General features: G+C 42.2%; 1 protein-coding gene across 1 annotated transcript in view; it reads left to right on the forward strand.

Moving 5' to 3' along the window:
- The window catches only part of LOC122816467 (NADH-cytochrome b5 reductase 3-like), a gene marked incomplete in the record, with an annotated part of 769,684 nt that overhangs the window by 74,660 nt on the left and 682,353 nt on the right, over positions 1-12,671 (forward strand).

Genomic DNA, 12,671 nt, shown 5'->3' on the forward strand with positions numbered 1-12,671 from the left:
TGGAGGGCTCAGAAGCTTACCAACAGTCCTGGATACAGCAAGTCTTTAGCTGGACTTGACTAGTAACAGGAAAGGCAGGAAACAAGCTTAGAATTTTTATTTTTTTTCGTTACAGAAAAGCAGCTAAAACAGCAGTAAATACAATTCAAATTGTAGTGCAGGCCAGCACACCCGAGTGTGTAGCAACACTACGCAAATGCAGTTCAAATAAATGCAATTAAATTAACAAATGACTAAAAAACAAGTGCAGAAGGCAGTAAATTAGAAGGCTACTAACAAGCAGTAATAAGTGCAGAGTAAGAGCGACTGAACAGATAACAGCACGCAAAAGAGCAACTAAGACAGTTACAGTAAGAGCAGCTGAATAAAAAAAAAATATATATATATATATATATCTATATATAGATATATAGATATATTGTTGTTTTTTTTTTTTTTTTTTTTGAGGGAGGGAACAGAACAGGATTAAGAGGCTACAGGGGTTGTCCTTCCCAAATGTTCTCTTTGTACACAGTAGGAGTGCCTAAAATCAGAATATGATCACTCAGTTGAGTGAGCAAATGAGATGGGTCCAGAAGGAATATCCAAATACAAATCTATAAGAGGGGCAGGCAATTTCAAAGCCACCAACCTTAATACCAAAACAAGAACAGGGAGGGTAGGTGGGGAACTAACTGTAGAGAGACTGCCACAACTTCAGTTGAGTTAATATTCAGTGAAAAACACAAATTAAATAAGTACTATATGCAAAAGGGCAGATAAAAGTGTAGTTGCATTCACTTACACATTCAGGTGATTTCAGGTAGATGTTAGCCGGCCAAAGCTCTGATATTAAGCGATTCTCTTAGCAGAGCTAGAGTACGATACACCACTAACATCAACTGCCTCAAAGAAAACCCCTAAAGCACTACAGACAGCAACAATGATATTTCATAACTTTCTCCCCACAATATGAATATCACTGCCTTACATAGGGCAGACCTTCACCTGGAAAACTTACATGAAGGGTCTTTCCCCTCTGCTCCAAAACTTAGGTGAAGGAACCCTTCCCCTCAACTGCAAAGCTTCCATGAAGGATCCCTTCCTGTAGCCTGAGAAATCAGTCACACACACCAGCCAGTACTGCATACTAGCAGAGATAATCTTCACTGTACAATCACAGCTTCTCTGCATTAGGCCATACATTATGGTAAATCCCAGTCTTCTAACTTCAAAGATCTTATCTCTTGACCACCTCTGTAGAAAAGGAGAAAGCCCTGACCATGCTGCAGGCAGCCAGAATTTGATTAGTGGCTTTGGTGCCTGTAGGACCTAGCTGGGGAGGAACCAAATGATTGGCCACTGCTAGATCTCTGATCCTTGGGGAGGAAGATGTCTGTGATGCCTAGTAGGAGCAATATTTACTCACCTAATGGAGTTCCAAGCTGGCATTGTCATAATGCATTCACATTGTGTAGCCGAGGGGGAAACTGGCATGCTGAGGGTACACGCCCCCTTGGGAGGTAGTAAATGAGGAATCCTGGAGAGGGAAGGAGGTGGTCCCAAGGAGAGAAGGTAGGCTGCCTTCCCCCAAGAGCAACAAGGTGGTCCACTCACTACCACCTGACTCTCACCAGGGAATGAAGTGGTGATGGGATTCATGGGTAGGAATGAATGGGCCATAGGGTTCTCGCCTAGCCAAAGCATACCGTGCTCCCTTTCCACCAGAATGATTGGGCCAGTTGCATGAAAAGGCAGGGTAGTTATTACACAAAATAATCTTGCCTCTTACTTTAACTTTATGATGAAGCTTAGTGCTCAGATTCACAAAGAATTCTACTGCTTCAGCTTGGAGCACATTGTACATGTCTGTCTGCATTTTTTTTTTACATTGACTCTGTGTTCTTTTCCTCTCCCATATTCATATCCCTTCACTTGTTTCCTTTCATTCTTATTCTACTTTACTTTCGTAATGAAGGATATATACAGTAATCAAACAGTATTGAGAAGTTTAACAAATTAACATTAACAAACATTATACTTCACATATATTGCTGTATATCATATAACCTAAGCAACATTGCTATTCAGTTCCTGCCTCCTTTTTTCAGAAGACTTGCTCTTCCTTTTTTTACTCTATTCACACATACCTTCCATTGCTGATATTAGGGGGGAATTCATAAAGGTACAGTGTGACATGTACAGCTTTGTGCACTTGTTGCTGTAACGTTTTGGAATGTAGGAACAGGCCTAACATGGAGCTGCATGATACCCCAGCAGGAAGACATGCAGCACCATATAAGGCTGGCTTGATGGCCGTGCTGTAAGTTGAGGCAGTCCGGGAGAGCTGCCTCTCTATCCATCTCTCGCACTCCTGAAACTGCCTTCCAGGAAGGCGCCTACATACCGATCAATTCAGGAAGGAAGTTGCTCAGACTTGTAGAGCAGCATGGACAACCCCATCACTTGGTGGTGAATACTGCCAAAAGGCTGTGTTCATTTACTGCAATTTAAAAGTAAAATTAAAAAAATAAAAAGTTGTAAATAGTATGGGGATCAGGGGCAGGAGATGGGGGACCACTAGCCACCCGGGTTATTATAGTTGTGCTGTATCAACACCTGTAAAGCTTTTGGTGCTGATGTTACTCTTGTGATATATCAGCACCAAAAGCATTATGGGAATCTGGGGGGTGAGGGGGGCCCACTAGCCTACAGCAATATTACAGTGGTGTTATGTCAGCACCAACAGTAGAATTTGGGTTGGGGGGCAATAACTAGCAGGGATATTATAACTGTGCCATATCGGCACCAGTAGTAGGGTAGGGTGGGGTGGGGTGCGAGGAAATGCTAACCACAAAGGAGTAATCTAAACTTTTGGGCCTTAACAGCACATGTACCACAGTCCCTGTACCTGTTTTTAAGTTTGTGTGTGGGTTTTACTGACAGAGGAGAGATGCCAATGCCGACACAGTGCAACCACAGCAGCTGACTACTGCAAGGTATAGATCAGATTGGCAATGTGCACGTCACAGTAGTAACTGCAACTGAGACGTGGCAAATTACTCTACAATGAAGTCTTGCCTCACTACAGCTTACATGTCTCTGAATTGCAAAAATATTGCATTATGGGTACAGGGCCTTTGTAGTGGAAGCTATATGGCTGTTACTAGACCCTTTACTGAATCCCCAGGATTTTGTATACAAGTGTTATCAGTATTATCTGCATTGCTGGCATTTTGTGCACATTCAAAATTGTATTTTTGCTCTGTTTGAAGGTCTTATATTTGCCATGGATTGAGCCTGAAATTAGTCCATGTAGATCAGTGCTCCACTGTGGTAAACTAGTTAAAAATCAAAATAAAATAAGTGACAGTGTTTGTGTTGCTCTGTTTATTGGTGAGAGAATGGATTGAGGTACTGAGGAACTATGAGAAAGCTTTCTTAAAGGATAGTCGCATTCCTGTTTGTTACAAAGTTTCTAATAAGAATTAACGGGACATCATGACTGTGATTCCGTTAAGGTCTGTGCTTATAATAGAACTCAGAGAGCTTGCAAGGTATTTATCTTTTCTAAACTGGAGTTGGGTAACGATCCTCCCAACTGTGATCAGTGGAGTAGCTTGGTTATTGATTTGAAAAAAAGAATGTACTGGAACATAGTTGGCTGGTACCTTTTATGTATGCTAGATGATTTTGAAAGTTCCGTTTCCTGTTTGTGATTGCTCCTCCTGGTTGATATTGCATTGAGGAAGGATCACAGGTGTATGAGCGGGTATTGTAGAGGCTGTTGTATGCAGGTGTCTTTGTTTTCTCCGTGATTGTGATCGTTACTGTTTTTTGCTTATAGCTTTTTAGATTACTGTTTGATTTAGTGGAACTGAAAGTGTTTATTTTCCAGTAAGACAAGTTTGGTTGGTAAATCTTTAATTATTAAGCCTTATTAAGGTAATGGGGCTAATTTCAAGATCTTGGGTCCAAAGAGGTCAAGATGGATGGAAAGTGTGATAGAGTTTTATATGAGGAGGTTTATTTCTTTAGAAAGGTTGAAGTATATAGAGTTATTTTAGGGTTATGCAGCAGATTGTGTGTGTACTGGTATTTTGAGAGTAAACACTGTGAACATGAAGATTTTGCCATGTGTGGCAGTGGCTGAGAAGATGAAAGGTGTGCCAGCATTTGATTGTGTGAAGACTATAGGCCAGCTATTTGCTTATTTGAAGGGATAGGTCAGTCTGTGATTATAAGGCCCGGGTTGCGTCATACACTAGCGACACATTGAACTATATTTGTTAGGCATAGTGATACAATAAATGAGTGAGACAGGGGTCATTAGTGTGGGAATAACCTTGATGTATGCAAACGTTGCCAAAATATTGAATTATTAGATTAGGTCATGAAACAAGATCAATAGAAAAATGGAGTGTATTCCTTTTCAGTTTGTTTAGTCAAGATGTTTGAGTCATATTGACTGGGTATTGCCAAGACTGTTATGCAAGCTTTTATACTTGGAGTTTAGTTTCCTTTCTTCATTGTGTATATTGCAAACTCTGTATATAATTTGTTTTTTCTGGATTCTATTGGATTGTGTATAATATGATAATTGAAATTTCAAGATTATGGATAATAAAGTGTGATTAAAATCAAGAGAATCCAAAAGGAAATGAAGATGGATAATGATTGAGAGGATAAAAAGGAATATTAATAGGAGCCTGAGGATTGATATTTAAGGGGAGTAAGGAGTAGCCATGGATGGGACTGTTGGGGGCAGAGTGAGGAGTGGCTATGGATGGGACTATTGAGGGGTGACGAGTGGCCATGGATGGGGACTATTGGGGGGGTGACTAGTGGGCATGGATTGGATTGGGGGAGGAGTGGCCATGGATGGGATTGTTTGGGGGGGAGTGATGAGTGGCTATGGATGTGACTGGGGGGGGTGACAAGTGGCCATGGTTGGGACTGTTTGGGGGTGACTAGTGGCTATGGATGGGACTGTTTTTGGGGGCTATGACGAGTGGCCATTGATGGGACTGTTTGGGGGGGAGTGACAAGTTGCTAAGGATGTGACTGGGGGGGGGGGTGATGAATGGCCATGGATGGGACTGGTGTGGGGGAATGAGGAGTGGCCATGGATGGGACTGGAGTGAATAAGTATGACATAACGGGAAGTAAATGAAGATGGATGAAAAGTCCTGCAGAAAAAACATATGTATCTTGTGGCAAGTAGGTGATTCAAATAAAGACAGTACAGTGGAAGTTAGATCAATATAAGGGAAGTGAAATAGGTGCGACATCAGCAGCAGAGCTGTAGAGGGATGCAAGTATGTTATGATGAAAGATCAAGAGGAATATTGAGAGGGAGAAAAGCGGTTGTGTAGGTGAACAGAAGAAAGTGGAAAGGAAATACTAAAGCTGAATGTGAGCTGGTTGTGTAGAACAAGGGTAGTTGTGTAGGTAAAATTAACATGAGGAATTTAAATGCAGCATCATCAAAGTAAAAGGAAAGGATTAAAAGGAAAGAGCAGAAAGCTTGTTCTGTGACAGCATAACACTGTCTGAGTTATACATTAAAGAGAGAGGTAGAAGCAAATTGTTTAAAGGAGGAAGTTTTATTCCATGGGTTGGACACATACATGGGTAGGGAAATTTAGATCATCATGTTGGCTGCAGGATTTGAAGACCTAAAGTTTGACTATGTTGTAGAAATTAATGAGATCATGGTATACTTGTGGCTTCAAAAATCATTGTTGGTACTGCACCCACATGTCAGCAACTACCAGTTGCAGCTGCCCCTTTGTCCCATTCTAATTATATAACTCCTTGAATAAGGATATGGATGATGTGTGAAGGTATGGGGAACAGCATTTCCAAAACGGTTCAAGATGTTGGGTAGACATGCCGGGGAGGCATGGGATGGTGAGTTAGATGATTGAATTTCACAAATTGAAGATTGCTTGGGTGCTGTATGAAGGAGTATGATGTCATTTGAAAAATGAAGACTTTTTTGCTACCTAGTTGCAGCAAGAACATTCAAGGTTCCAAAATGCCCAGAAACAAAATTTATTTGAATTTTATTCTATTTGTAAGAGCAGATTGAATGTTAAGAATATTAAATTTTGTACTGGGGAGTGGTGATTTAAACTGATTAAACTAGTCTTTTTTTTTTTTTTTTACGAAATATATTTTTCTTGTTTAAGAAATAATGCAGGAAACTATAAACGAAATGCAAGAATGGAAAGTGTCACGTCTTGTGTTGCGTAACCTTCTGGAGACTGTGTTTAGGAAAGCTAGTAACTGGATGCATCCTTAAAAAGGGCAGATTTATAGATGCCCTTGGCATGTTCTTCTGATGGCCATTTTTCCCCCGAGAAACAGTAGGAAGTGTACACTTCCATATAATCATAAAGCTGTACTTGAAAGGAGTAGAATATGAAGAGCAAACTAAAGGGTTATTGCTTTAGATGTATTTTCATGTGGTAACTAGGTGAGTGGGCTAGTCTAATTCGAAGACCCTTTTACAGCCACATTTTAATGGTAAAGCCAGCTTTACCAGTAAAAAAGGGCAATGAATTGCAAATTACAAGAAAAGAGATGTTTAGTTGAAAAGGGTGCTTGTCTTTTTGTACTCTGTCCTAGAACTGTGAGTGAGGAATATTTATCATAAATTTTAAAACATTCCAGGTTTTAATATGTGACAGCTGTGATGATTCTCTTAAGTATAAAAGGAAAAAGCTAAATGGGACACAGTAGTGTTGATTTTATGGCAGAATCTTTGTAGGGGATGCGAGTTACCTTGTGTGGTACAATAGGATAATAAAGAATGGATTTCAAAAGGGCAGCGGTTATCCTTCCTGTATCACTGCCCTTGGATTCCAATTCAGTTTGTGGTTCAGGCGCCACCGCTGTTTAGTCTGCATGTCCTCCTTGTATCCCCATGCATTTTCTGTGGCTGCCGCAATTTCTTCAGTATCCCTAGTGGGGGAGAGCCTTTTAGTTGGCAAAATGTATATATGGGCTGTGCAAGTTTCTGTGCTTGTCTCCCGCAATAAACTTGCATTCCGTTCAGGATTAGTCTCTCTCTCTCTCATACTTCTTGAATGCCAGGATAACATCTGGCTCCCCTTTTACCTGTGGAAAACTGGTCTATATCACATCGTCGAACTATTTAGCGAATACCTATTTGTTGAACTCTGTTTGTCGAAAGCTCTGTCCATCGAGCAGTGTTTTAAGCTAAAGTTTTCCCAGGAAAAATAACCAGTAAGCCACCCACTGATCACAAAAATAACAAAATTTAAAACGCACTTAGGTGGGGGGGCTGCACCCCCCCCTAACTAAATATACCAACTCCAAGATTGCACTACATTAGGAAAAAGGGCAAATTCCCAATTATGGCCCACTGTTTTTTTCCCCTGGAAAATACTTCGCTAAAACAGTTGTCCGATGGATAGAACTTTCAGCAAATAGGTATTCGCTAAAGAGTTTGTTTGACAATGTGATATAGACACATGGAAAATGTGTATGTGTTAACATGATCTGCAGTCAGTTCCTCAGTTCCAGTCTGGAAATCCGATATGGAAGCTATGTACACAAGTAAAGGTGCTAGTAGAGTGCGGGAAGTTAGTTGAGAAGGAATGCTTACTGAGTAACAAAGGCTGACAGCAATCTCAGTGGAAGAGAACAAGGCTTCAGAGAGCCTGTATCAGTTTCTAGAAGGTGACTCCGAAGATGACAAAAAGAATCTCTGTCAGATTGCAAAGCAGTGATGAACAAAAGATAATCTGCAGGTTCATAAAGGATGCCAGCAACACCACTCCTGAGGACATTAAGGGCAGGTAGCAGTACTTCATAAAGCTTCTGACTGGGTGGGAGGAAATTCAGAACCTATACTACCACATCCATAGCCTACATTGAAAGTGGAAGGAGTACCTTCCCAAGAATTGTAAGACGCATTAAGAAAGAGAAGCTTGCAGGCACAGGTAGTCATAGCTGAAATAATCAAAATGTTAGGCACACTGGGGGAAATGGCTCCTTGGGGCACTCGTACTGTTCGCTGTATGGAAGAAAGGCATATCTCAGATGAGTGGAAAATAAGCATGCCAGTAAGAATGTACAAGAAAAAAGGGAATATGCACAACTGTGGACAGTACAGAGATAACAAAACTCCTGTCACACTGTATAAAACTGCCTGTAGTAGATGCTTGATCGATGAATACATAGAGAAGTACAAAATAAGTTTGGGATGAGCAGTTCATGTTGGCATGAACTTGTAAGTGTGTCTACTTATAGCTAGGCATCTCATGCTCCTCGTGATCACTTGTCCGTTATTCCCATGATGTTCTTCGTGTTTCACTGTTGCAGTCATTTACAATTGGGTTATCCTGCTGGCAGGCTGCCCTCAGTCGGCCTGAATTCCAAAGTCTTGGTCCAGTGTCTGTTGCTGTCGCCTCTTCCCTGACATCAGAGCGTCGGGGGTGTAAAAGATGCATCCGACGCCATTTTCTTCAGTCTTTCTTGCCGCACGGTGCCCAAAGCAGTTCGCAAGTGCTGGTCGGCCGATTCCTGAGATTTTTGTGTTCGAATTTCAGATCCGAAGTCTTCATTAAAAGCTAAGTACCCCGTTGGGGAAACTTTTTTTCTTGCTCCAGATCGATGTCAGAAAAAGTTAATAATTGTATTTCTTGTGCGAAGCAAATACCTCATAAGGATTTTCATTCTTACTATATTCCTTGCCTAGGCCCTGACCACAACATTTCTAGTTGTCGGTTTTGTGCTAGATTTAACCAATGCACTATTAAGCATCGGTACGATTTTACTTTTCACTATTTTGGCAGAAGATTTAATTATACAATGCCGTCTGATAGCCATCCGACTACCGGAATTCATAAGAAACGCAGAGAAAAAGAAAAGGACAGGCAACCGAGGTCCAAATCCGACGAGGCTTCTTATAAGCCAGTCGCCGGTTCGGTTCTCAGTAAGGTGCCTTCGCAGCCCCTGACGCCCGCTACCGACTCCCACGTGGAATCGACTGGGCCACTGGATACTCAAGGTATTGGACCCTCTGAGACTATCCCCTCTGATGGATCCGGAGCCGCTCAGCAGGCATCTGCTTCTGAGGGTGTTTTCAGACCTACTCAGTTATACATTAAAAATGACTTCAGCTTCAAAGACTAAAGCACCTATAAAGACAAAGAAACAAGTACAACAGCCTCATGGACAGGCCACCATGCCCAAAAAACAGATGCTCAAAATGGCCGAAGACTTGATTACTTTGATCAGGGGTTCCCATCCCCCACCTGATAAAAGGCCTAGGCAAGAGACAGACTATGAATCTTCAGATCAGGTTTCCATTTCTTCCGATTCCTCTTCTGATCAGGAATACTCACTTCCTCCCTATGAGGATTCTGATGCTGAAGAATCTATCCCTTCAGCCTCTCCTCCTGAGGGACTACTCTTTTTTGGGGAAACCTTGCATGCCATGAGGGAACATTTCCACTGGGAGAACCAAGATTTTTCAGAATCTAAGAAAAGGCTCTGAGACTTCCTTTTACTACCACATCACAGGCCCCTAGCTATTCCACCTATGTTGGACATTGTGGATGATGTCTTTTCAGTGTCTAGTCTGACCCCTGACTCCTTACCTACAGCTCCTGTTAAGCCGGACAGATACTACAGGGTTCTTGACTCTCATAAATTCCTTTTCAAAAACCCTACTGCTGACCCAGAAACCATCTCTCAGGGTCCCAAAGGGATCAAGGTTTCCACTGTAAAAAAACCCCTACCCCCTCTGACAGGGATTCTAGGGCACTGGACAGATGGTGAAAAAAGATTTACACTTCTGCTACCTTGGCTATAAGGGCTTTAAATTGCCAGTTTCATATGCTCCTAGATCAGCAATATATTACGTCACTGCTTAAAAAGAAAATGATAAATTCGGAATGTGCAGAAAACAAGGAAATGCAGGATTTATTGCATGCAGCTGAACAAGTTGGAAAGCATACTTTGCAATGTGGTTTTGATTCTCTGGAGGCCTCCTGCAGGGCCGCTGTTACGGGTTCTGTCATTAGGAGGCATGCTTGGTTAAAGGAACAAAATTTGCCTGATCATGTCTAAGCAAAATGATTAGATGCTCCATTACAACATGACACCTTGTTTGGTGTTAAGGCAGAAGAAGTGTTAAAGAAAATGGAGGACAAAGCAAAATCTATGCAAACGGTCAAGGATTTCTTACAGGTACAGCCTCCAAGATTTGGCAGACACTGGCCAACAAAGAATTGGTCCTTTCCAGTGTCAGGCTACAAAGGGGCAGATCCAGACGCCCTAGAGGCAGATCCCAGCCCCAAGGTTCATACAGGTCTAAACAATGGGGTGCTTCTACCTCCAAAAGTGGAGAAGACAAATCACAGCCATACAGGAAACGGTCTCAATGACTTCCCCCTGCCTGCACCAAGCACTTATCTTCTGGCAGCACCTTTAGGGGGAAAACTAGCACTTTGTTCTCAAAATTGGCACATCATACCCCAGGACAAATGGGTCCTAAATAGTGTCACAAGGCTACAGGTTTCACTTCCATACCCTGCCAAGGGCAAACGGTTGGCCAGACCTGCTAAAAAAAATAAATCAATGGGCAGAGGCACAAATAAAATCTCATCCCTCATGGAAATGGGGGCCATTCAACGAGTACCAGAGCAAAAGCAGGGACAAGGATTTTATTCAAGACTGTTCTTGGTACCAAGAAAGGACAAGGCCTGGAAGCCAATACTGGACCTATCTTTACTAAACGCATACCTAGATGTAACAAAATTCGAAATGTTGACTCTACAGCAGCTTCTGCCCATGCTGGGCAAGAAGGCTTGGCTTGTGACTTTAGACCTAAAAGAGGCATACCTGCATGTCCCAATCAGACAAGCATGCAGAAGATACCTCAGATTCAAAGCAGGCACGATGCATTACCAATTCTCTGCATTGGCCTTTGGCTTATCTACTGCGCCCAGGGTCTTTACAAAGTGCCTGGCACCAGTAATTGCATTATGTAGACAAAGAGGAATACAAATATATCCTTACTTGGATGACTGCCTCATACAAGCAGAGAACAAGGACATTCTACTACAGCATCTGACGTTTGTAAAAAGATTTTTAACAAGCCTAGGGTACACGGTCAACAAAAATAAATCAAAACTAGTACCCTCTCAAGAGATAATATTCATGGGTGCAAGCTTAAATACAACTGCCCAGATGGCTTATCTCACGCCAGACAAACAAAGTCAACTGACAACTGGGCCTTTGTTGTCAACTTTTTGAAATAAGTAATCTGCAAGAAAAATTCTACAGGCTTTGGGCTTCATGGCATCCTGCATTCTACTAATTCCATATGCAAGACTGCATATGAGCAAACTTCAGTGGTACCTAAAAAGTGTCTGGACTCAATGCTGCCACAGCTTGGAAACAAGGATTACTCTCATTCCCTGCCTGCAACAGGAGTTTTGATGGTGGGTGAAGGCTTGTCACCAGAACAAAGGACAGCCATTCACTTTACCCCCAGCCAGGCAGACATTAACAACGGATGCATCAGATTATGCCTGGGGAGCCCACATGGCAGGAAGATGTACTCAAGGCACATGGTCTGCAAACCAAATGCATCTACATATCAATCGAAAAGAGATGCTAGCGGTCCAGAATGCCCTAACAGCCTTCAAGGACCTACATCATCTGGGACAACTACTGATAATGACAGACAACACCACGGTCATGTGGTATACAAGCAGGGAGGCACTCGTTCTTACCCCCTTTGCAAACTAGCCATGACTTTGTGGGACACAGCATTGACTTGCCAAGTACATCTACAGGCACAGTTCCTGCCAGGAAAAACAAATACTCTGGCAGACGAACTAAGCAGAAACCTCATGGATCCCCACGAGTGGAAATTGGATCCATGAGTCTTCAGCATGATAACAAAGAAATGGGGATGCCCGGATATAGATCTATTTGCCTCTCCTCACAACTACCAACTAAAAAGATTCTGCACAAGGATTTATCACAGACAAGCATAGAAAGTGGACGCCCTGTCTTTCAGCTGGAAAAACTTAGCAGTATATGCCTTCCTTCCACTGCCTCTCCTCATAAAGGTACTACTAAAGGTCCGACAAGAGAAGATGAAGATGATACTGATTGCCCCAGACTGGCCCCGCCAGTACTGGTATCCAATCCTAAGGAACTTGTCTCAATGCCTGGCTTGGACCTTACCTCAAATACCTCATCTACTGTCTCAACAAAACTATCCGATCCTACACTGCCAATTCAAGACCTTAAATATGGCAGCATGGCAGATAATGTAGTCACACAAAACACACCTCTCACTAATGCAGTGAAGGATGTCATTTTGGAGGCCAGAAGGCCTAGCACTATAAAGTCTTATGCTGCAAAATGGAAAAGATTCTGTGCTTGGAACCAGACACAAGGAATTGACACAGCTGTACAAAATATCCCTCAGATTTTGCAATATTTCACTGAGATGCTAGACAAAGGCCTATTTTTTTCATCAATTAAAATTCATGCCTCTGCCATTTCAGCTCATTACAATACAGAGCCACCAATCTTTTCGCATCCTTTAAGGCAGTACCTCAGAAGAGCCAAAAACTTGAGGCCTCCAAGGAGATCACCAATACCTGCATGGGACCTCAACTATGTCTTGGAAAAAC

The sequence above is a fragment of the Protopterus annectens genome, chromosome 12.part0, assembly GCF_019279795.1.
Source record: "Protopterus annectens isolate FY-2018-M chromosome 12.part0, PAN1.0, whole genome shotgun sequence".
Classification (NCBI taxonomy): domain Eukaryota; kingdom Metazoa; phylum Chordata; order Ceratodontiformes; family Protopteridae; genus Protopterus; species Protopterus annectens.